At 44.5% G+C, this 26,420-nt stretch overlaps 2 long non-coding RNA genes across 2 annotated transcripts; one reads left to right on the plus strand and one right to left on the minus strand.

Annotated features, from left to right (window-relative positions):
* Positions 1-11,864: 11,864 nt before the first annotated feature.
* On the minus strand, positions 11,865-12,713 carry LOC111838209 (uncharacterized). The gene is made up of 3 exons (XR_002836829.2): positions 12,587-12,713; positions 12,216-12,371; positions 11,865-11,942 (listed from the first exon to the last, which is right to left on the minus strand). It is a non-coding gene; the product is annotated as an uncharacterized lncRNA (long non-coding RNA).
* A 12,766-nt stretch (positions 12,714-25,479) lies between these two features.
* Positions 25,480-26,055, plus strand: LOC140581324 (uncharacterized). Its single transcript, XR_011984392.1, has 3 exons — positions 25,480-25,558; positions 25,875-25,901; positions 26,012-26,055. It is a non-coding gene; the product is annotated as an uncharacterized lncRNA (long non-coding RNA).
* The last annotated feature ends 365 nt before the right edge of the window (positions 26,056-26,420 follow it).

Genomic DNA, 26,420 nt, shown 5'->3' on the forward strand with positions numbered 1-26,420 from the left:
CAGTAGGGGTAAGCAGGAGGTTGTTTATGGCACGCAAGTTGTGGGCCATCCGATATTTGCCTGTGCCGGGTTTTGCCACTGGGAGGATGGGGGTGTTCCACTGAGATGTGGAGGGCTCTAACATCCCGGCCCGCAAGAGGCCCTCTATAGTCTCAGCTAAACCTTCCTCCGCCGCCGGCTTGTGTGGGTACTGTCTGAGCCAGAGGGGACCCTCCCCTGATCGAAGTTGGAACTGCACTGCAGGATATTAGACCTAAATCTGTGGGGCTGGTGGACCACAGTGAATCTGGCAGAGACGCCAGAAGGACCGCCGCCTTTGGGTGGTCCATCTTTTCACACCCGTGATCTCTAGCTATCTGCTCATGTTGCAGGAGGGCTGTGTCCTGTGTTGTGACCTGTATGCGATAGGTACTGCAGGAGGGCGAGAAGGAGACCTGTGGGATCTGGATCTGTACCCAGTCCTCAGTTTCTCTGGCCCGTTTCACCATCGGGCTCAAATCCTTGGCCTGGTGTTTGGGCTGGAGGGCCAGAGAGACATGTGGGACAGCTTCCTGTCCCATCATGTACAGTACCGGGGTAAGTAGTGTGGCTGAGGCTACCCCTTCGGGACCCACATATAAGTTCTCAGAGGCAACTTGCCACTGTTGGCCTTCTAGTTGGCCTTCAACAAACAGTTCCTCATACCAATCAGTACTATCCCTGTCGTAGGAAAGGGTCACATGAGGAGGGTCAGGTGGGGACACATACGGCTCTAGGAGCGAGATCCAGGGGCGCCACACTGAGTAGGCCGCCAGGATGCCAGTCAGGCTGGGTTCTAGTAGGCCCCAATAGATGTCTGCCAGGGCCTGACTCTAGACCGGCTGTACCAGCCACTGTCCCGAGCCCGCCGTGCAGGCGTCGCACCGCAGACGAGTGCCCTCTGGCAGGGTGACCACCAATCCGTCTGCACTACACAGGATCGAGGCCCCCAGCTTCACCAGCATGTCCCATCCCAGGAGGTTCACTGGAACGGAAGAAGACACCACGAACGGGTGGAGAAAGGTCTGTTTTCCCATCACAACCTTCACCGGTTTAGTCACTGGCAGTCTCTGTTCTTCCCCCGAGAAGCCCACAACGGTCACTGTTGAGGTAGACAGATGATGTTGTTGTGGAACCACGTTAAGAGTGGAATACGTGGCTCCCGTGTCTACCAGAAATGGCAGTTCTTTGTCCATGACCATAAGGGACAGCATAGAGTCTGCCTCCCCTGCGTCCCGGGCCGCTCGTAGGAACCGTCATGGTGAGGAGGGGTACCAGTCCCACTCCCCTGCCTCCACTGCCGGATATTGTCCTGCTGTGGGAGCCGTTTGGGGGTTGGGGGCCATCACCTGGTTTCCAAGAGGGCCTCCCCTGCCGTGGACACTGGCTGGGACCGCTGCTGGGCAAGTCCTGGCCCAGTGTCCTTCCACCCCGCACCTGAAACAGACACCTGACGGCGGTCCCCTTTGCGGAGCACCCCTTCCCCAGCCCCGGCCCCTGTATCTCCGGCGCCAACCGCCTCGGCCCCTTCCCCATTGGCCCGTTCCAAGGGCCGGGCGGGTATATGGGTGGTCCCCCTGGGGACACCCCCGCCACCATCTGCTTTTCCTGCTCTTTCCTTTTAGATTCATTAGCCTTTTGCCTCACTTCGCCTACCTGCAGCTTCAGTAATTGTGTCTGTAGTTCCTTAAGGTTGCTCTTTTCCTTATCTGCTTCCTCTTGTGCCCTCTGCAAATAGTGTACTACATGCCGGTCCCACACATGGGAGTCTGCTCCCGGGAGTTCTGGGTTGCCCAGTATAGCTGACCTAACTGCCTCTGGGACCCCCTCCATTACTGCCCGCCTAAACCACTCCCACTGCACCCCTTCCTGCCCCGGGTGGCACCCGGTTCGACGGGTCCAATCCTCTTTACATTTATCCAAATATTCTCTAGGGTGAACCTTAGCCCCCTGGGGCCTGAGGCCTTGTTTCCACTTTCGAGGTAGTCTGACATGCCTTGACATTTTAAAATATTTCACCTATCTAAAAAACATTTATCCCAAAGTGATACATTTGCTTTTATTCAGCACAAACTCAGCACCAATAATCTGAGACCTCTTAGAATGTTATTATTCTATTTTTTGTTAAAATCAACTTTAACTCTATGGAGGGCACCAGGGGCCCCTTGCATGGGGGGGCATTTCTTCCCTCTTTGGAATAATTACCTTATAACTTCAGATATAAAAGTCACAGACACATGCCTGATACCTAAAATCAAAGTTGACCCCTTTACAATTGATTGTAGGAAGTTCAATAACGAAATGAATAACCTGTGTATAATTTATGGACATGCGAATATAACAAAAACAGCTGGAAAAATACAAAAACCTGTCTTTGTGTCTTGGATTTTTGTAAATATTTCAAAAACTACATGATGGAATAGGTCCAATTTTAAAAATCTGGTTCCCAAACTTGTTTTCTACATGTGTGCCCAATTTCATATCATTTGATGCAGCCCAACAGGTTTTACGGAGGAAAGAGCAAATGGTGCAACTGGGAGCCTTTCCTATCCAAAACCTAACCTAAACTAATCTGAAACTTATCCAAAATGGCAATAGTGTAACTAGCAGTGTTTTTTGGGGTAGCAACTTTCTTTCTAAATGCATTACCACTTATAGGTCATAAGTAACAATTTGTCACACATCATCACCACACATTTGTAGGAAAATCTATATTTTATTCACACGACTTGTGCCAAACTTATCCAAAACCTATCCAAAATGGCCACAGTGTAACTAGCAGTGTTTTTTGGGGTAGCGTCTTTCTTTCTAAATGCATTACCACTTATAGGTCATAAGTAACAATTTGTCACACAAAATCACCACACATTTGTAGGAAAATCTATATTTTATTCACACGACTTGTGCCAAACCTATCCAAAACCTATCCAAAATGGCCGCAGTGTAACTAGCAGTGTTTTGGGATAGCGTCTTTCTTTCTAAATGCATTACCACTTATGGGTCATAAGAAACATTTTGTTTCTAACCCTAACCCTGCATAACTGTGCCCAAACAGAGCCCGACAAGTGCCCCGCATAACTGTGCCCAAACAAAGCCCGACAAGTGCCCCACATAACTGTGCCCAAACAAAGCCCGACAAGTGCCCCGCATAACTTTGCCCAAACAAAGCCGACAAGTGCCCCGCATAACTTTGCCCAAACAAAGCCGACAAGTGCCCCGCATAACTTTGCCCAAACAAAGCCGACAAGTACCGTACATAATGTTGCCCAAACAAAGCCGACAAGTACTGTACATAACTTTGCTCAAACAAGGCCGACAAGTGCCCCGCATAACTTTGCCCAAACAGAGCATAACTTTGCCCAAGAGTTGCCCAACTTTGTTTGGGCGTAACTTTGCCCAAGTGAAAGCCAAAAGCGCTGCATTACTTTGAACACTTCAAAGCTTGACAAAGGCGATGCGGAACTTTTCCCAATGTACCACAATACAAGTGTTACCAAAGCAAATGTTAATTGTAATTTGCTGAATCACGGAATTATAAAAATCTATAGAATAAAAGAGTAAAATGTAAACTGTAAATAAATGTACTTATGTCGAGCGTTGCATCCTCTCCGCGCAAAAAAGCGTCCTCCTCCATCGAATCAATGGATAAAAGCGACACTTTCTTCCCCCGAACCACTCTTCAAAATCATCTTCTGTGCTTTCTCAACAGTGAAAGTCATCCGAGCCATTTTTCTTCAGTCAAAAAAGTTGTTGTCCGAAAATAACTGGGTAAACTCACGGAGACTACGTGCGTAATGCGTACTCGAGACACTCCCACAAATACTGCACCTGCAGATAATAAGTTGCGCATTCATGTCCCCAGCGCGAAAAACAATGCCCAATCAGCACATCCCATACCATTTTGCAAACCTTAGACACACCTCTATTGGATGAAGCAAATGACACTGTAATTTGATGTTCATGTAAAAAGTTTATTATGGTGAAACATAACCATGGGCAAAGGTTCAGTGCGTAAAAAATAATGTGCTAGCAGGGAAGCAGAGCATATATCTGAAAAAATACTTGACAATGAAGGATTACAGTGATTGATTTATGTACATAAGAGATCAAGCTTTCAAACGAGGGTAACTTTGTCATTTTATTCATTGGTTTTCTTCTAAAACTCCGAAGATAATAAACATTGCACGAATGTACAGAATGCCGACTGACATTTTTCCGCAATGAGTGAGTAAGCTATTTGAGAGCATTACAGTCATATTTATGGAAAAATGCGTGTTTTGTCTTAATACTGTGACGGTTTATGAATTATTGGCCGTGAAAGAAATAGTTTGAAGTGCTTTTCATTTTATTAACACTTATATTTTACTTCCTGACACTCGACCCGTTTAAAGATGGCTACCATGGTCATTTTATTTTTACTTGTTACAAAAAAACCATGGCACAAAAATTGCGCAACTTTCTACAGATATTATCTGAAAGGTTTTTTGTAGTGTAACAAGCCGTTTTTGGTTGATTTGATACATTTGTTTCTTTTATTGAACGTCATTTTTTTCTGTTATTGAAAATTCGGACGTATGCGTCCGAACCACTAGGCGGCGACAATGAAAGAGTTAAAGGGATGATGTGTTGGTGCATAAGTGGGTTGATGCATGCACTGATGGACCCATGATAGGCCCGTGCACAACTGTGACCCTGGCATGCCTGGGTGCATGATGTGGTTCTTACCCCAATCATAAACCTAACCTTAAGCATAACCATAACCGTAACCCTAACCGTAACCGTATTTCGGCCTAGCCCTAACCCTAAGGGTGTTTAACCCTAAGGTTAATGTTATAATTGGGAGAGTTACTTTACCCCCCTATAAATAGTGAGACACCCTCTGTGACTCATTCATTTCCCTCTGACCACTGAGGAGGAAGGATGTGTGCCACAGTTGTGGTGTGTTTGGCAACATAGGGACTGTGTTTGATCGTGGATGGAAGTGGATTGCCTTTGGGGGGTGCATGGCGCCGGGAGGTGCCTCCGGGGGGCCCGAGGAGTTTTGTGACAGATCCACAGGTAGTCGGCAGCACGTAAGTCCCTAAGGAGATAGGGCAGTTATTATGGGCATTAACCTGATGAAAGGTGATTTATGGAGCCCCAGGACCCCGATAGGAGGGCATTGAACCTGATATAAGGTCATTTACGGCAATACTTACCTGTTGGTGACGTCGCTGCTCCAAGGTCCCTCCGGGTTGGCTGCTCGGTGCCGGATACTTACCTGTAGTCATCCTGCTTTCACCGTCGCTGGTACCTGTGATCAAAATTGGAAAGGGGAGGATTAAATTTCAGAGGGCGATATGTGTATTTATACCCCGATTTGTGGGAGGGCTGTGGTCATGGACCGAGGGGATGGACCCAGATAGGCCCGTGCCTAACTGTTGCCTTCGGGCACAGAACTTGGGGCTCGCCCCAAATCAAAAAACCGGATCCCTAACCCTAAGGCCAGTGGCCCGGTCCCTAAACCTAAGTCCCCCTTCCTAAGGCTTATTTAGCCGGATCCCTAACCCTAAATCCCCCAGGACCATAAGGCTAGTTAGCCGGGTCCCCAAAAATAATTTATTTTCACCTTTCCCCATTTATATATATGGCAATCCCCCACCGTGTTCCCTCACTATACACCAGACTTTCGTGGAGGAAGGACATGGGACACGGTGCTGGTGAGATTTTCTTTATTTATCCAACATTCGGCCAGGATGAAGGCGGATTGAACTTGTGGGGGTCTCGGGCACTGGGGGGTGCCTCCGGGGGACACCGGGAGTTGCGTCAACGCCGGACACAGGAAGGCGCCATAACCTGCAGGAGAATAAGCCTCAGTGAGGAAAAAGCCTGAAACGGGAATATTAAACCCTAGAGGGGATAAAATAATTCAAATGTGTGTCTGGGAACCTATGCCCTAGTGGGCATTGGCTGATACCTACCTATCTGCGTCACTGCTCCTCCATCTGTTCCTCCGGACCACTTACCTGACGTCCTGGACTCTGCTGGATCCTTCGTCTTCGTCGCCCCTGCAAAATGGAAAAACTATTTAAAAATTAAGCCCTACACTGTAAAAAGAGAATTGTTGGATCAACTTAATTATATTATGTCAACTGATAACACATGATTAAATTAAGTTTGTTTAAATTAAGTTAACAAGTCAGACCAACTCAACAGATTTAACTTCAACGTACTTTAATATTTTAAGTGTCATTCATTTAGAAGTGTGCATTATTTATTTAAGTCAAATGGACTTAAACTTTCCAAAAAATCTAACTTAATTATTAGCTTTACTCCAAAGTACTATATCACTCATTTCCAACATAGTAATTTTCCTTTAGGAAAAGTAATTTTTACAGTTACCCTAATGTCAGATATTATTTTTTCTTAAAACTAAATTAAATTCAAAAATTCACTTTTTAAAGTTACATTATACACTTTATTATAGGAATTGTACTTACATACCAGTGTTTGAAATCATGCACTACAGGCAAACAATTGTAAACATTTTTATCTTTCACTAAAACAAATTGAGTACTATTTGAAAACTAACTATTGATTGGTGTCAAGGAAGGACTTCTCTGAAATCAATAAGCTATGCTAAACTGTTTCACAACATACAGCTCACACTATTGTCCAAATAACATATGCAGAACTTGGCAGTAAGTCAAATTTGTTCCTTTAACACATTTTTAAACCAACAGGCAGTGAATACTGTGCAGCGTAAGGGAACATTCACCAGGAGAGGAAAAACTAAAAACACTTTTGGTCTGTTAAATGTCTAAATCTTAAAAACAATTATATTGCTGTTAAATGGACAGCTGTAGTACTGAAGAAAAAATAAATAAATCAACAAAAAGTGTTTGCCACAACCTAGATACAAAAGGTGATTAGGAGAAAACTGAAAATGACCATTTATATACTGTAAAAGTATGTCCTTCCCTACCTGAAGTTTTTCCACATTCCACATAAACCACAGTGGATCTTTAGTTTGAGCTTTAACAACTGATCTAAAGAATCTGTGTACGCTTAACTCTTTGAACATTAATATAAAACTGAACTAAAAAAAAGTTCCATAAAAATACAATAAACATGTCTTAAGAAAACCTTGTGTATTTCAAACCTTGTTTGTATTTTAAATTGTGGTTTGAGGCCAGCTCAACAAACAACAAAGAACGTCCAACAGCCCAACAACAGACTCCATTTTACATTTAAATACTCTTCTTTTAATAACATTGTTTTCCTTTAGTTCCCCAAAAGAAATTTCGAATTGGGAAAAAAAAAAGAAAAAAGAAAAAGTTTGGTCCAGAGGAGCAATGCATTTGCAGAGTGTCATCACTCTGAGCTTTTAAGCCTGCAAAAGAGGTTTTGAACTTTGGGGGACATCTTGTGCTTGTCAAGCTCCATGAAAATTTTCTGAAGCACTTCAAAAGTGAAATGGAGACATTTTGGATAAGCCAGATTGAGTTCATATATCAAACCCAGAAGCAGAGCACAAGCAGAAGCAACTGAATTAAGTTCATTCAAGACCTCCACTCCCTCAATGACGATGCCTATGTTTTCAGGTGGCTCCTGTGGTCCTTCCCCTTGCTTTCGTATCACAAACACTCCCATGGTGAGCTGCTCCAGGTCTATCTGTGCATTATCTGCAGTCGAGTCCTACAGTACAGTACACAAAAGATCAGAGACATCAGGTTACAAAGTAAATATTCATGCTTTATGGAACAATAATTTAATCATTCCATTGTTAATGTGAAAACTTACTGATTTCATCTTAAAGAGAATACAAAAATCTAAGAGCACAGTTTATGAACTGTGTATTAGGGCTGCTCGATTACAGCAAGAAAAAAAAAATCATTATCATATACATATAAACCACAATTACTGAACAGTTTATTTTGGCAAGATTTTTGAACAGGCACAATGTAATAGTAACATTACAGAGCGCAACACTGTGTTAAACATTAGGTAACATTTTTACTTTATTATACCTAAAAGGGATCAAGCTAGTGCTGTAAGGGACTGCAGCTGAGGTGCAATCTGTTTTGATCACCCTCGATGGTTTGACACATGAACTACATATGACTTCCGGATTTTAACAATATTGTGACAAACAGTTTTACTGCTACAGTTGCTTTTTTTAGAGCAGATCTACTTATTCCCTACATATTCACACAAAACTGCTGTTTAAAGATGCAAAGTAGTTGTCCGCTCATGTGAACAATGCACAAAGCAGTTGACGATGACAGTAATGGCAGATGGAGCAGTGTAATAAAAATCCAACATCATTTAATATAATGTTATTATGATAGAGCAGTTTATTAGCTCTTGAAAAGACTAGTAAGTGAGATTAGCAGATGTGAAAATACAGTTCCGATATTAGAGCCTCTCATCTGTGTCTGTGTGACCTCAGCTGCTCCCCACAGAGAATTTTCTATTAACATTTTATTGGGGGTAGGCTGTTCCAAAAAATTATTTGATCTGTAACTTAAAATCTGTGATGCAATCTGAACCATGAATTTTGTGATCCTTTACACCTCTATTACAAACTAGACTAGACTCTAGATAGTAATCTAGAATATTTGTGTGTCCCTTTTATTAAGATGTGAAGACATACAAATTACTTGAAACTTACAAGATATTCCTTGATCAGATCATCTGTGTCACGATCCGCTCCGTCCGCTCCTAGTGTGTGCCACGCCCCCTCATTATCCACGTGTACTTCCCCGATTGTGCCCAGCTGTTTCCTATTTCTTTTGCCTTGTTCTCTGTATATCAGTTCACGTCTCCCCTTGTTCCCCAGATCGTGCATTGTAATGTCAGTGTAGTGTCCGTGCTTGTCCGTCTTCGTGCAATTAAACTCAGTTTACCTGACGTTCTGGCTGCACTGCGTCTGCTTCCCGACTCGCCCGTCTCCGAACGTGACAGAATGCACGATCTCCGTGAAAGCACAAAGCAGCAGTCCGAGCACCACCGGCTCGGGCTGCTGCAAGACTTTGTGTACTGGCGATCCCAGCCCGAGGTCCAGGAGGACCCCGTGGCCCGGCAGCTAGCCCAGAAGGGCGCGGACCTCCTGGCAAAGGAACGCCCGCCCGGGCAACAGTACCCACTCCAGAGGGCACGTAAATGCCTCCGCCGCCTACAGCTCCGGCTCACGGAGGTACAGGCGGAGCACGTTGCTTGGAGCCTGGGTGACGTGCCCGAAGCGGCTCCGCTTACCGCCGCGAGCGCCCCGAAGAAGCGGCTGGAGGAGACACCGCTCCTCTTCCTGGGCGCCTGTTCGCTGGTCCCTGCCTGTGAGTACGAGGGCTCACCTCCCGCCTGGGAGGACATCGCCGCTACCCGCCTTGCCAGCTTCCGCGGAGAGCAGCCGCCTCCGTTGGAGGCGTACTTTTATCGGCCGGAGCGTCTGGGGCACGGCGGAATTCGCGCCGTAAGAGACGGCATTCCCCGGGTGCCCAAAGCCCGTAAAGGGAAGGCGCCTACGCGCTCGGCATCCCTCCTGCTAGCTCCGGACCTGCATGCTCCGGTTCTGCCCGCGGCTGCGCTGCCTGCTGCCGCCGCCGATCTGCCCGCGGCTGCGCTGCCTGCTGCCGCCGCCGCTCTGCCCGCGGCACCGCCTACTGCTGATGCCGTGATGCCAGCCTGTCCTGCCTGATCCGCCTGTCATCCCTGCAGCTGCCACTACTCTGGCTGCGGCACCCGCCGCGGCGCCCCCTGCTGGCCGCGTGATGGCGGCGCCCATCCTGCCGGCACCTGGCCTGCCCGTCTCGCCCGTCCTGCCGGCTCCTGACCTGCCCGTCTCACCTGTCCTGCCGGCTCTTGACCTGCCCGTCTCGCCTGTCCTGCCGGCTCCTGAACTGCCTGTCTCGCCGGCGCCTGAACTGCCTGAGGTGGCCGCGGTTGCGCCCCCTGCTGGCCGTGTGATGGCGGCGCCCGCCAAGGCGCCCCCTGCTGGCCGCGTGATGGCGGCGCCCATCCTGCCGGCACCTGGCCTGCCCGTTTCGCCTGTCCTGCCGGCTCCTGAACTGCCTGTCTCGCCGGCGCCTGAACTGCCTGAGGTGGCCGCGGTTGCGCCCCCTGCTGGCCGTGTGATGGCGGCGCCCGCCGAGGCGCCCCCTGCTTGTCGCGTGCTGGCGGCGCCCCCTGCTGGCCGCGTGATGGCGGCGCCCATCCTGCCGGCACCTGGCCTGCCCGTCTCGCCTGTCCTGCCAGCTCCTGACCTGCCCGTCTCGCCTGTCCTGCCGTCTCTTGACCTGCCCGTCCTGCCGGCTCTTGACCTGCCTGTCTCGCCTGTCCTGCCGGCTCCTGAACTGCCTGTCTCGCCGGCGCCTGAACTGCCTGAGGTGGCCGCGGTTGCGCCCCCTGCTGGCCGTGTGATGGCGGCGCCCGCCGAGGCGCCCCCTGCTGGTCGCGTGCTGGCGGCGCCCGCCGAGGCGCCCCCTGCTGACTGTACGCCCGAGGCGCCTGCCCAGGCGGCCCCTGCTGGTCGCACGCCTGCAGCTGCCTCCGCTCTGCCTGAGGTGCCCGCCGAGGCGCCTCCTGCTGGCCACACGCTCGCGGCCCCGTCCGAGGCCGCCTCTCCCGTCCTGCCCGCGGCCCTGCCTGAGGCCGCCTCTCCCGTCCTGCCTGCGGCCCTGGCTGCCCCGCCTGCGGCCACGCCCGCGGCTCCGGCTGCCTCGCCTGCGGCCACGCCCGCGGCTCCGGCTGCCCCGCCTGTTGCCTCCTTAGAGGCCCTGACTCCCTCGCCCTTACCCCGGCAAGGCCAACGCCCCCCAGGACCCCGCCTGTCGGTGTCCCGTAAGGGACGGGGACATAGGCATCGGGCCCGGGTCCCGCCCGCCCTGCCCCCTGGCTCGCCCGTTTGGCCCCTGGCTGTGGCTCGGTGGCTGCCTGCGGGTCCTCCGGCTCGGGGTCGGCGGTCCCCTCTGGGTCCCCCCCTGGATCCTCGGTGCCGGTCCTCGGTCCCGCCTCCGGCTCCATGTCGGTCGCCTCCGGGCCCCCCTGCTCCGGCTGGGCGTCGGACGGCGCCTTCCCCGGCTTCGGCTGCGCCTCCGCCTGCCGCGGCTTCCCCCTCCTGCCTGCCTTCACTGGTGTTCCCTCCTGCTCCCTCCGTGTCCCCTCCGTCACTCCCTCGTCCCGTTCCCTTGGCCCCTGGGTGGTCCCCTCCTGCTCCCTCCTCCCTCTCCCCTGCGGCCCCTCCGGCCGCTGCCCGTCGCCCGCCTGGGCTCCCTCGGGCTCCCCTTTTTCCTCCTCCCTTTCCCTTTCTGCCTCCTGTCTCTGCTCCTCTGCCCTCTGTGTCTCCTCTGTTCACTCCTGGCCCCTTCGTGTCGCCTGTGGGTGTTCCCTCTGTGTCCCCCTTCTCTGTTTGCCTGTCTGCGTTTCCTGTTCTTTGTCGTGTCTTGTCGTTCTTCTGGTCCCTGTTCCTGTTTTGTTCCTCTGTCCTGTTTCCGGTCCCTGCCTTTGGTTGATGTTTGCTTTTTGTCTTCCAGGTCCTGTTTCCTGCCCCGTCTCGTCCGTCGCCTCCCCTCGGGCGCGCCCGGTGTGTGCGCCTTTGGGGGGAGGTTATGTCGCGATCCGCTCCGTCCGCTCCTAGTATGTGCCACGCCCCCTCATTATCCACGTGTACTTCCCCGATTGTGCCCAGCTGTTTCCTATTTCTTTTGCCTTGTTCTCTGTGTATCAGTCCACGTCTCCCCTTGTTCCCCAGATCGTGCATTGTAATGTCAGTGTAGTGTCCGTGCTTGTCCGTCTTCGTGCAATTAAACTCAGTTTACCTGACGTTCTGGCTGCACTGCGTCTGCTTCCCGACTCGCCCGTCTCCGAACGTGACAATCTGGATTTTCCCCCAGAAAGATGATGAGTGCTTTCAGAACTGATTCCCTCCGAAGATGAATGTCCTCTGTCTGAAATGACAATCTTTATAAGTTTTCCATATAGGGACAAAATTTATATTTAGGAAAACTTTTTCAATGAAACATTTGTGTTTTTCTTTTTTAAATTGACAATATTTACCATAGGTCAAATAAGAGAAGGAGTTAACATTTGCTAGTGATAACCGATAAAGTAACATTAGTATTAGTTTTATGTAAAGGTATGCGTTTTATAAAGTAAATACCTGACAACACATCTAGTTAGGAAATAAACAATCACAGGCCCTTAGTGCTAAGCATGTTTACCTGGTCCAAAGTTTCAATAATGTGAGCAGTCTTTTGCCGGGTTGCTCCTCCTTTAGAACGGACGACTCTGATGAGCTGACTTAAGTGCAGGTCTAACTGGGCCATGAATTTTTCTTCAAGAGGGACTGCCATGAGCCTCTGGAACTCTGCATTAATCTGAAACAAAAAAGGGCAGTCCAAAAAGGTGCAAATGATTATCTTAGTCTACACACAATCTCACTGTACAGTAACATGCCCCCTAAAGTATGACAAATGTGTGTATAACTGTTAGTAAGAACAATTTTCTACAAATTATGACAAAGTAAATGTAAAAAAAAAAAAAAAACCACCAAAAAACAAGATATACTTTGGGTCACTGAATTTCCCATTACCTCTTTTGGACAGAACAATGCAGGCCATCTGTTCTTGAAGTCCTTTATGGCGGGTTCTTGGTTGACCACCTCCTGTCGTCGGTAGGCAAATGTAGAAGCCATTTTGACTGCAACTACTCTCTCATTGTTCTTTTTATTGATCTCTGTCAAAAGTTCGAGTCTCTCTTTCTCAAGACTTTCCACAGTCTCGCCAACAGGGAAGCCTGGATAAAAGTTTGCTTCTGCTCGTTTTGGCTTTTTTACTTTTTTAGCAGGAAAAGCATCTTTAGGAGCTTTTGCTTTCAGGGAGTTCACTGACAGTTCTGGACAACCCTGTAATTTCAGATGAGTCCTATAATTTCCCATTTTGTATTTGAGTCGCTGTTTCCAACCGTAGCAACCGTTGAATGATCCAGGTTCTTTCAAACAAGAGTGCCTTTTGATTAAGGCCTCTGCTACTGAACTAAAATGTGCATCCTCTGGGTAAGCCTTGTATTGGTAGATTTCTTCTGCTAGTCTGTTCAGGATATCAGTCTTGATTCGAGAGGTCAGAGTCAACATTTTGTGGTGTACATCATATTCTGAGTTGCCCTTCTCCAACAGTAGTTCTGTATCGTAGGAAAACTGAGTAATTGGAAAGTCCTCTGGCCACTGACGTTTTCGAGATGATATGGACTCAGGTGATGAAAGGATTACAGTGTCATTTGATGCCAAATCGATGTCAAATGAAAGTGAATGTGATGATGTGCTTTCACTTGAAGTGATCAAAGTTAGAATGGCTTCCTGATACATCACCTTCACTGTCCCTAAATCATGAAGGTCTGCAGTAGAATTGAGGTTAAAGAAGTCATTCCCAAAGTCTTGATCCATGTACTGAAGCCTGAAGTCCTCTTTTAGCTTAAATGTAGTCTTTATCTGGCTGAGAAGTTCATCTAATGACTCGGGTATGCCATTAGGAAGAGTAAGTTTTTCGATGTTGTGTTCCCCCAAAATCACCTTCAGTCTTGTAAGTCTCAAATTTGCCATGTCAGCCTGAGAAGAAAGCACAAATGCAGTTGATAAGTATCATGTAAGGTATATTCCCTAAATGAGGCTTTATATGTCTGATTAGTTTGTATATATGTGCTAGATGCAAAGTCACACTTTTTACGACTGAAACATTGATCATCAAACTAATCAAGATAGTTCTGAGCCCCTAAAATTCTGTAGTTATAAACCACAGCAAAGATGCACAATAATCCTCTATTTACATAGTCTAAACAACTTTCATGTGTTAAACCAAAAGGCTTTTATCAAATACACTACTCATCAAAAGTTAGGGATGTTCGGCTTTAGGGTTTGCTGGAAACTGGGGTACCTCAAATGGAGTGGCCTGCACTTTCTCCAGCCCTGAATCCCATTGAAAATGCCCCATTTTAATGATATAATATCACTGTGGTATGAACTTAAACGTTTTTCATGAATTTTCCCAGAAAACCAAATATCACTAACTTTTTGTGACCAGCAATGATGAACAAATGTAAGTGTCTTGCAGATGATTTTAACAAATATGGCAGTATTCGCAACATAAATTTCCTATTAGTTATCTACTACAATTATATGTGGGTCAAATCATGACGCAACCCTAACTGAAATGTCAAAATGGCTTACATTTTAAAAGTGTGAGGCAGATTTTTGTTTTCCCACTTAATAACTTTACACAACTTTCCACATTCACATGCCTCAATTTTTAAATGTGAATATATCTTTTCAGGGTGACAAGACGCATTCCTCCAATTTTGTAGTCTGCCAATGGTTATGCATCGTGTAATTCTTGTAACTCAATAGCTTTCACTTCCTTGCCTGGTGATGTCTTGAGATCATATGCTCTGAAGTGCTCTATATACCACCCACTGAGCTTCTTCACAATGAAGATCAACTTGTCCTGCTGGATCACCATGTGGACAATTTCATTAAACTCTGGCAGTCCTCCAAGTGAGCCATAGATCAAGATCATCCCGCACTTGTAGTTCAGTCCATTATATGTCACACTTTTAGCCAAGCACACTATGTCCTTATTTGAGTTCCTCCTCAAAGCATCTGAGATGTCCTTGTTAAGAACATCAACATGAACAGTAGAAACATTTGTTACTTCCAATGTGGGTCTGGAAAAAACACAGGAGTGTAAATGATGTGCAATCTGATACTGGTGTCTCTCTGACAGGGAAAGGAGCACATTTTTAAAGCACCTTATATTTCTTGCCACTCTTTTAAAAAAGCTTGGTTTCGATTCAAAGCGCATTGTCCATAAAGCAACGAGTGGACCAAACTGACAGATCAAGTATGGGTAATGCTCCAAGAAATGGTGTTTCGGTTTGAGTTCACAGTCAGGGAAAACCTCTTGAAATCTAATTCTGTGCTCTGAGATCTTAAAGTCAAGATACGCAATGGACTCCTCAGTATGAAAAGGACTAACAACAAGATCAACAATGTCTTTCAAGTCTATTAAGATCTGCCATGCCGGGTCCTCACAGGGAACGCTCTGTCCAACCAACAGGGGCAAAAATCTGATTAGACTCCAGTTCTCATGCGCGTTGCCCCCAACAGTTTTTCTGGATCCAAAACTCAGAGGCACAGGATGAGGTCGATTAGTTTTGTCAGTCCACTTAAAGTTGAAAGACAATATTGCCTCATTTAATGAGACTAATGTGAAATACTTTTTTTTGATTAATACAGTGAGGCAAAGTGCAAGTTCAAAAGGAACAATTCCATCAAAAAGATCATGCACAATATCTGGAGGAAACCCAGAGGTAACATCAAAATATGAAAGGTGCTTTGACAAAATGCAATTGGATTTCACACCATAACAATTGGGCAATTTGTTTTCCTCAATCTGTCTCAGATGATTTGCATGAATATCTCTGGTCCTTAAAGTAAAAACTCAGTTTCTAACTTCTTTAGTCTGGAACTCTGATCTTTCTGCTGTGCAAAATCTACAAACATAGGATCCTGTGAAATTTTCAACAAATCCAGCAAAACTGTGTGCACCAAGGTTATCAGCGACTACACATTGAACTGTGCCTTTTAGTGTTCTACCCAACTTTGCCACAAATATCCCACTTTGTTCCAAAATTACTAGATCTTTAATTACAGGTTCTAACACTCTCTCATACCCATAGCACTTTAGCTCATTACTTTTGATTAGAAGAGCTAAATAAATCGAGGACAAGGCAGAACTACAGCCTGGTGGCAAATTACCCAGTATCCAATACAAACCACAAATTTTATGCTTCTTCCTAGATGTACCAAGGGGGTTACATATTTCAAATTCATCAATGTATAATATCAATGAAATGCTTTCCTGCTTTGACAAAAGCTTATTTTCTGTGAATGCAACACCATCAAAAAAAGATTTATATACATGCACACAGGATTCCTGCTGCTGTTTGTATACAGTATTCAAATTACCAGCCTGATCTAATATTGACTGGCAGTCAAGAATTTGCTGCAAAGACTGTAAAATTGAAATATATTGGTATGACTTCTTATTCTTTTGGTCAAGTATGTATTCCACTGGTTCCACTACACTGAAGTGGCTCTTATAGTAAACCTTTCGTCTCCACGCACTGGAAAGTGGACCTTTGTCTCCAATTGCTTTTTTTACAGGATTTGTCTCACAAAGAGCACTGGCTAGTTTTTTAACAACTGATTGGTCAAAATGGCATCCATGATCTTGTAAGACTTGGCTAATAGTGGTTTGAGCAATTGGCAAAGAAAGAGAACCAATCAAATAGCTTATCTCCTGCAAGAGCTCATCAATAGCTGTACTAGAGACAAGAAAAATATTTTCCAACTTAAGTAGGACTGAAGCAATTTTAAGCTCAATATCCTTTTCCAAGATTTCAGGATCCACTCTGTCTAATGGAGAATCATAATCGGCATCACCCTGCACACTTTCACCATCTGAAATATCACGTACAACATTGCTGCACAAATTGTCTGAGGAATTTTGCTTTTTTCTTTCAACTATCCCAGGTTTAAAAACATTAGTTGCACATGAGTGTTTTCTGAATTTATGACTTTTGAAGTTGGCATAGACATTTGTTTTATATTCACAGCCTTGGAACATACATGTTACAGTCTCCTTATTTTTAAGATGTTGAAATATGTGCTGAAAATATTCCCCTTCAGCGCACAGTTGATTATAACTGCAGATGAGGCATTTGAATGTGGATAGAGCCTTGGTGGGAGTTTGCTGGGGAGGATGATTTCTTGTTAAGTGGGTCCGTAAGGCATTCCAGGTCTTGAATGTACATGTACAATTAAGAAAGGTGCATGGATACGAATAGCCTCGTCCGAAATGCCTGTGATCAAGTCTGAAGTGTCTGAGCAGTTCAGATCTTCTTATAAATACCCTCTTGCAGTCTTTACATTTCCACATGAAGCACAACACTGGAAAAACAAGGACTTAGGCTTTACAAAGTATATATAGCAGATTGAAAAAAAATCTGGGTGAATATCAGGAGTGAATCACAAAGGTCATCTAATGCTACCTGCCCTGTCTGAACAGACAATCTGTATAATTGGTTAATACAATCTTTTTTTTTTTTTATCTTAGTCAGTTTTTTGTCATCAAATTTTACTCTTTGTAAGTTTTTCTTTATGTTCTACCTTAGTGCATTTTACTTATTAACTTCATCATTCAGCAATTTCTGTATTTTCGGCAATGTACATTTCATTTAGAAAATTATTTAGATATTAATATAACATATTACTACATTACATTCATGTCATGTTTTTTATGCTAACATTCAATCATGTTAGTGTTTAAGCCCACGTATTTTGTACACTTTACACACTGTCCTGAACTCACTGTCATAATATAAGCCTTGTCCATAGCATTTCTAACTAATACCCAACAGCTAAAAATGTCATTATTATACTACAATTTTATATCTCTAAAGCTAATATCTTAAGCTTTGCTAACATCCACTTAATTCTTAACTATTCCATTTTAGATATTATAGGATGAGCAGGATAAACTTACCTAAGTAGTGTGTCAAGGGCTGATCACCACCAGTTCGTGGAAAAACATGAAGAAGTGAAATAATGTTAGGTGAAATAATTAGTGACAGTTTCTACACTGCATTACACTTTAATTGTGACATTATAAGCAGTAGTGCATATGGCTGGTTATCCCGTTTGACAGGTGTTTACAGACTGACAAGATCTTGCCAGCATGCAGTAGTAACAGCAGCAAAGATACAAAAGCACACAACAGTGTATGAACTACTGTACTCCCAAGAGATGTAATGCTTAGAAATAGTTAGTTAATGCTTACCATTTTAATAGCTATATGCATAAACACCGACCACCTGCTGATTTAAGTACATTTCCACAGAACACCGTTCACTGCTGCATTTGTACACGTTCCCGAGAACAGAATACATTGTGCTAATAATTGCCGTTAAATATTGTAACTAGTGTACAGCCGTCCTCAAAATCGCGGTAGCAAAAACGTTCCAAATTTAAGTTATGGCTGCGCATGCCGAGAGCACGTGCACGCACGCACACACACACGCAGTAGAAGTTTCACTAAACTTTTACTGCTACTAAGAAAAACGTTATAAACGTGTCAAGTACATTAAATAGACAGCCGCAACAAAACAGATATATCAAAAACGAGAGGAATACGGCAAAATTCTCCCGTTAAAACTAGCTATTTTCCAAAGAAGATACGATACCTGGTCTGATTCAGTTTACTACTTCAACAACAAAATCTCACCAACATAGGAGAACTAATAAATATGTAGCAGGTTACATTATTTTACCACACAATACAATTTAAAAACAGTATTATATACTTACTTATCTTTGGAAGTCACCTTAACGAGGTAATGGCGTCTTAACCGCGCAGCAGGAATATTCTGGAAGACTTTGACGTCATGACGTCAGATGCACGACGCACAATAAGTGGAACTTAATTAGAGCTCTTTCGTTTAAATGAGAATATCAAGTTAAGAGAACAGGTTGTAATTTCAAGTTGAGGGAAACCCAAAACACATATAACCGTGACTTAAGCAGAAAGCTGAATAATAATCATTTAAAATATTGCTTTACCTCAACTACAGCACAAATTTTCTTTTTAGAGTGTAGTAAGGGATGACGGTTGTGTGCGTAAGCGGGTGGATGCAACGATAGACCCAGATTGGCCAGTGCATTCCTGTGGCCCTGGGATGCTCAGGGCTAGACATAAGGATTTAGGAGGGCACAGCCACTTTGGCCTTGGCTATTCATATTTTTTCTAGGGCACAAGACCATTAAGCCTGGGCACAAGGCCAAAATCTGGAGTAAATTAGCTAGTGTGCAGTGGTATTGTTTTTTGTGAAGTCATTGACAAATTAAAAATTTTAATTTGAAAAAATGTTTTTTTCATTTATTTAAATTTCATAGGACACCTCGGGCCTTGTGGAGGAATTTTATTTCCATAAAGGATGCATTTTTTTATTTTCAAAAAAGCAGAAACTTTCCAAAAAGGCATTGGGCTAATACTGAGTCACTAATTACCAATTACTGTAATTACCAAGTTTAGACAACCTACGCAATACGACCTTCGATTTGAGACAGAATATATATATATATATTTATAGATATATATATCGCTTTATTTCAAAAAACAAAATCCAACAATAAAGGAGCCGTCAATATTTTTGTATTTGTTTGCTCAGAACACCCGTATTCTTTTAGTGTACATGACAATTGACTTGATGTTCGTTTTTTGCACACTGCACGCTACCAGTCCTATATCCTCCCAGCAGAGCTTGGTACTTCTCTGAGTCAAATCTGCTCTGCCTCGGCAAATGTTTTTTTACAACACCATCTGACACTTACCTGAACAAAGTAGATAATTTGCAACATTTTGCGGCAGTAGCCGCGAGTTCAGCTTGCTTTCTTTTACGTTCTCGATCTTTGCGAGGCATGGTGACAGCATAAGCAGCAGACGACAACTACACGATGATTACCGAAGAGGACACCTATCTGTTATTCGGAAACCGTCTGATGGCTTTTCCAATCAAAAACGTAACCCCCCGATGATGCACCATTGTCATTGCTGTGGCTCCATAGTAGGCTGGACGATACATACCGTACCAGCCAATCATGCGACGAACACATGATCGTATTAGTCCAGAATTCATTGCGGTTCATTCAGTAGTTGGGAATTACGAGATGTGCGGGTCGACCTCGTTTCTCGTATCTTAGGTTAGGTTCGGGTTCAGTACAGATGCATCGATTGTTGACGAGGTAAAGTGGACCGTGTCGTGCGCAAGTCTTTTGTGTAATGAACGTTACTTTCGGTAAAAAGGGTGCATACGGCCAGACAAACATTAAAGGCAGGCCAATCTTGGCCGTAAGGTACTTCAATTTTGAGGAGGCGTGCGGCCAATTTTGAAAGGCATGACGGCCATTGGCCGCGGTGCCGCGGCTTATGTCTAGCCCTGGATGCTGCAGTCAGACTTTCATTACCCTAACCCCTAACTCTAACCATAATCGCTAACCTTAACCATAACCGCTAACCATAACCACTAACCTTAACTGTAACTGCTAATCATGTAACCTTTATGATAACCTTAACCACAACCTTAAACCTAACCACAACCACTAACCAGTAACCCTTTATGGTTAGCGGTTAGTGGCTTAAAATTAAGATTTACGGTTATGGTTACAGTTATTGGTTATGATTATTGGTTACGGTTAAGGTTATAGTTACGGTTAGGTTTATGTAGTTATGGTTTTATGGTTGCCGGTTATGGTTGTGGTTTATGGTTATGGTATATGGTTGTGGTTTATGCTTATGGCTTTAAATTATGGTTACGGTTTGTGGTTATGGTTGTGGTTTAATGATTATGGTTTGTGGTTAGGGCTGTGATTTGAGGTTATGGCTGTGGTTTAGGTTTTATGGTTATGGTTTCAGGTTAGGGATGTGGTTTGGGGTTACGGTTTTGCAGTAGGGAAAGGGGAACCCCAAGTTATGCACGGGCCAGCCACAGGTGGGTGGGCACCCACCCACCCATTGATGTTCCCAACCACCGACACTGCAATTATTAATTAGGCCTTATCGAGCCCCACTTGATTTCTAAATGAAATAGCCTTTCTGGCTTTGAAAAATGTTCCGGTGCCTGACGTGTTCTCTGTTCTTTTCCTCAGCAAACGGAGGCTCCTCTTAGGCTGCCCGTCCTGGATCTCACATTGTGAGTTGGAAGGTGTGGCCACAACCAATCGCATGTCCAGTCGGGTCTGCATAGCCCTCCTTAGGCTAGCCACCTTATCAGGGCTCAGGGTCCTCCGAGAAGTTGAAGGAGAGGATGATGTCATGGTTTTAACAGAGTGACTATCAGCCATCACCTCTATCCTAGGGGACTTGACGCACGTCAGGGCTGTCATGGTGGGGACCATTCTGGTCATTTTGACCACCGAGGGACTGGGTGCTGCGGGTTGGAAATGCCCCCGTGCCAGTGGGCGTTCCGGGGTCTGGGTACTCAGAGTACGTGTTGTCCTGCTTTCCAGGTCAGAAGGGGGCTCCAAAGCCTTAGTGGTCTGCAGTTGCCAACTAGAGGATGCAGAGTGAGGCTGCATATCTGACCCCGCATGCCTTGAGGCCTGGACCTGGAAGGTATGCGCTAAACCATATTCTGGGGGCGTGGGGGGATTATCAGGGGATTGAGACTGATCTCCCAATCACAGGACTAGCTGTTGTAAAGTGTGGTTGTACACCCACTACTCTGGGCCTCCAATGTTTGATCATCCCCATATTCCCTAGGGGAAGGGGGTTGTAAAGCTTCCTGCACCTGGGAATTCACTGAAGCAGGAGAACAGGGTCCAATCTCATGCCAATCCCTTAAGAAGGTGTAGACCTCATGTAACGTTTCCTCCCTGAGTCTCTTGCCAAATGCCTGTTAGGGTCCAGTCTAGGGTTGGAGCGCAACAAAGTGAAAAGGAAGGAGGGATTGGGGAGGACAGGACAACTATGGCTAGGAGAAGGGAACACGGGACACAAAGGGAGTCTTTTTTTATAGTTTTTCACAAACACAGTACAAACACTAGGTGTAACGAACGTCAGGAGTGACAGAGGCCAAAGAAACAAACAAAAGCACATCTACTGAGTATCACCACAAGCAGAGCTACCTAAGCGAACACAAAAAAAAGAAGGTGAAACGAAACAACAATGCCTAAATCTATCTCCCTGACCAAACAAACAATAACACCCACGTTAACGAATAAACAAAAAGGCAGACACTCCCTACACACCTAGTGAAACACGAAACACAAAGCCAAAGCAAAGGTATCAAAAGGGAAGAACTGAGAGGCGAAGTCGAAACACAGGCGAAAGTCCAAAACCAAGCAAGCAGTCAAAAACCAACGCGAAAGTACAAACAAGGGCGAGGCGAAAATCGAAAGTCAAGGGCAAAACAGTCATACACAATCAATCAAACAAAGTAAAGCGAACGGAGAGCGAGCTAGCAGGCGAGAAGCAAGTAGCGGGCCACGAAGGGACGAAGCGGCGATCTCTGAAGCCGACGAACCAGAAACTGCTCCGAAGGCAAGGGAGGCGGGGTTGGATCCAGAGGGCGGAGTCGAGAGAGCAGTTGACCAATCGGCGGCGAGAGGGCAGGAGGTCCGAGCAACTTGCGGGCATCCTCCTAAACTTACGGCACAAATTCCTTACGGCACGTAACCCGAACTTACGGCACGTAACATGCCCTTTTTGCCCATTTAACAGCAACCGCATATTGTTCGTCAATGAACTGCTGGGAAATATTTTTTAATTTTTCTTTCTCCAGTGACAGGGCATCGTCATAATGCTGTTTGAGAATCAGCATGGTGGTATAGGCCTAATTTTCTGCATTCCCCTTAATTAGGGCTTTTGTTTTGAGATTTGTGATTGCTGGTTTGGTTTCAGTGGACTAATTTAACAATTACACAATTGCGACGTCTGTTTTTTGGTTTCATTAGACTAACATAGCAACTTTGGGACTGTGACGTGTGCTTTCTGGTTTCATTGCATATATGAATATATATTACTTTAAGATAAGTTGTCTATCTAACTAATTGCATTTTTATTTTTTCAAAGGACACAACATGGTTCGCAAAAAGCAGGCATGCCCATTATGTCATGTTTCTTATTTTAATGTTACAGTACATTTGCGTGATGTACATAAGGTAAACAGCAGCGAGGAGCGAAAGCTCCTCGTTTCTTGCAAGACGGGCCGGTTTTCTGGTCCGTTAGACTGCCCAATCCCTGATTGTGCTGCAACTAAACTAATACGGCTAGACAAGCTTGTCCAAGTCATGCACAAGAAGAGTGGCGAAGAGCTTAAAAACCTCGTTTGTCAAACTAAATGTGCCGCTGCAAGAACGGCAGTTATACAACAGAGACAAACGTCAAAAGAGAATGATAGTGAAATGGAAAAAATGAAGCGTCTAATTAATGAGCTGCAATGCCAAATTGAAGACTTTTGAGGGGCAAAATCAAGAAACATCAGGCAACAGGGAAGTAAGACAAACGTTTTTATTTGCAGGTAAGTCATTTTATTATGCAGTCATTTTAACTTTCTGTAGTTGATGGCATTGTCGGCGATGCTTAAGTATCTTTCTTTTTTTATATTTCAGTTATGGTTAAGGCTATGGTTAGTTTTTTTACAGTTATGGTTTGTTTTACCTACATCAGGGGCGTGTAGTACCGCTGTCACCAGAAGATCGCTATTGATATAAATAGCTGCATTAGAGAAGGTTAATTTTGTTCCTTTATTACAGATAAAGTACTGCCATAATACAAGGAGAGCCTATTTCGCGTTTGCGAGACAAAGAAAAAAACTAAAAGTGTGAAGCAAGAAATAGCCTATGTGAAGGGCTTCATTAATTTTATGTGGGGCTCTTCGTCTGAGCAAGCAGCTGCTCCTCTTAAATTTCTAAACGACCAAAGTAAATTAAATAATTTGGTCAAACATTTGGCAGGGAAATTTCAGGTGACAACCTGCAAGAAATGATGTTTTTTCAGTTTGCAAATTTCTGCAGTTTTTAATTGATAGATGGCTAAAACCTTGGGCATAAAATTTTACAAGGAATATTAAGGCACTTAAAATTGCAGAGAATTGCTTTATCAAAACAAATAGTAGGACACCGGCAACGTGTCAAGGATCATAAATGAAAGAGGACGCCTTCTAGGGAAGATCTCCGAGAGCTTATCACGGAGCTACGCAGCCGAATTCCCGATTCTCTTGGTAAGTGGGCATCCTGTGACCCCTGCAAATTCCTGAAATGTGGTAATCTCAACTTCATACTTTCCGGTAGTGGGGGGCTGCATTTACTGAATTAGCTGCCCCCTGCTATGTCACGATGTCACATATTGGTCAAATGCAGAGGACACATTTTGTTGTTGTGCACTGTGTGCTGTGATTTGATAACAATGACCACTAATCACTAATTTTAATTTTTTTTTTTAGAAATTTTAGTTTGTGTAATGTAAAAGGATGCTTTCTAATGTCTTGCAAATACCTTGCTCTGTTTTGGTCACAGATGCACTTTCTCAAGACCACAAAAATATTAACATAAGGAACAAGGCCATAGGCGCATTGGCGACATACTTATTTGCCTGCACTGGGCACTGGGTGAGTGTCCTTATAAACCTCACAATGACTGAGGTCCAGGAGTGCCAGGTGAGAACTATGTCATCAACGTGAGTACCTAAAAATTAATTGATATTGTGCTCATTTTTAGATCATGACAAACCAAAGTAAAGTGACTTGGGGACAGCTAAGTTGTAAAAGGTACTATATAAAATAGAAATTAAATGTAATTAAATTTTTCAACTGTGTAACATGTAAGTGATGTTTGTTTTGACTACATTTACCTGCTGTTCCATGCTTAGTAACACATTATCCCAATCTCAAAGGTCTCCAGCCACAAGACATCGGCCTCATTTGGGAGGGCAAAAATTGCCCTCACTAGCAGGGAGCATTTTTGGATTCAGCAGTTTGATGAACTGAGACCAAAACTGCCAGGATACTGCTATAATCCAGTAACGTTATTTTTTTCTTCATCTGGAGAGCCGCTGAACAAGCTTGTTCAGAAAGCATGTCTCGATTGTGGGATGCCCCGGGAATTCGGCGTTACGGACATTCGGTCCGCCGTTTTGACCTGTGTAAGTCTTAATTTCAAGCGATGTTAATGTGCAATTTCTGATCTGCGGCGTATGTTTTTCGGTGTTGTCTAACTTAGTAATTTCTGATTGGCGACGTGTGTTTTACGGTTTTGTCTTACTAACTTAGCAATTTCTGATTGGTGACGTATGTTTTCCGTTGTATAACTAACTTAGCAATTTCTGATTGGCGACGTGTTTTTTTCCGGGTTTTGTCTCACTAACTTAGCAATTACAGATTTGCAACATGTCTTTTCCGGTTTTGTCTTAATAACTTCTCTGGCCGTAGTCATCAGTTTATCTGTCTTGTTTACAGGTACAGAGAAGCCTGCCCGAAGAGCAGCGCCGACTGGTGGCCCGAATCATGTGCCAGTGTCGAAACGGCGGACCGGTTTTACGTCGCCGAACCTGAACTGCACGATCTTTACCGTGGTTGCGCTCTGCTTAATGGTGCACTTGGTATTGGTAAAAAGAAGGCTACCATGCAGCCATTGAAAAGTTATGTTATTCGAGACGGCTGATGTTTGACTATGATGAAGATGACTGTCAGGAGGCAGTTGATGTTTTGTCAGAGCCACTACCCAGTCAGGTTTCAATGGAAGTTGTTCCATGTGAGCATGAGAAAGAAGCAGGTAAATGTCAGTTATAGATAATTGTAAAAATAGTAATTATGATGTTAACAATGTATGTCTTTTCAACATCTATTATCTTCATGCCCGTTGATGCTGGAGATGAAGTGGTCAAGGTCGGACAACAAGAGGGAGAAGTGGAGAAAAATATGGATCAAGTGATGGAAGATATGGAGCAATTGGAGAAAGGTATAAGGCAATGCGAGAAAGATATTGAGGAAGTGGAAAAAGATATGCAGGAAGTAAAGAAAGATATGCAGTAGGTGGAGAAAGATATGCAGCAATGGGAGAAAGATATGTAGGAAGGGGAAGAAGAGATGCAGGAAGTGGAGAAAGATATGCAGCAATGGGAGAAAGATATGGAGGAAGGGGAAGAAGATATGCAGCAAAGGGAGAAAGATATGGAGGAAGCGGAGAAAGATGAGGAGGAAGTGGACAAAAATGAGGATAAAGGTGATAAAGATGAGGAGGAAGATAACATTAATTTTAACTTTGCTTTTGATAGTGACAAGGAAGAGGAAGATAACCCTGGGTAAGTCTCACCGATACCTTGTACCAGTAAGGGGAAAAGCATAATGATCTCTGTTGACTGCAATATACTTGCCTATGTAAAAGTTGTAATCTCTAACTTTCTTGTGACAGCTTCCCAGTCCGCTACCAAAATATGTCGAAGACATAGAGGGAAGGGTAAGGCTCGAGATATTTTTTTAAATAGGTGTTATATACAGAAAACATTTATGTTATGAAAGACATGCTTGTCTGTGTTGTTATATTTCAGAGATTAAGATGTAGAAGAAGACTAGTTTATCTGGAATCCCTAAAGACAATGTTGAGGCAGAAATTTAGTAGCTACTGTAACCAAAAAATTACAACGCAAATCGTAAGTACACTTTGTCACTTTGATTATTGATATTTATTAACAGTACATAAGAACATAATAAATTTACAAACAAGTGTGGGCTATTCGGCCCGTCAAAGGTCGTTTGGAGATAACTAATAGCTCACAGTTGTTTAAATCTTACCTAGCTCTGGTTTAAAGGAACCTATAGTT

The sequence above is a fragment of the Paramormyrops kingsleyae genome, chromosome 20, assembly GCF_048594095.1.
Source record: "Paramormyrops kingsleyae isolate MSU_618 chromosome 20, PKINGS_0.4, whole genome shotgun sequence".
In the NCBI taxonomy this organism is placed as follows: Eukaryota; Metazoa; Chordata; class Actinopteri; order Osteoglossiformes; family Mormyridae; genus Paramormyrops; species Paramormyrops kingsleyae.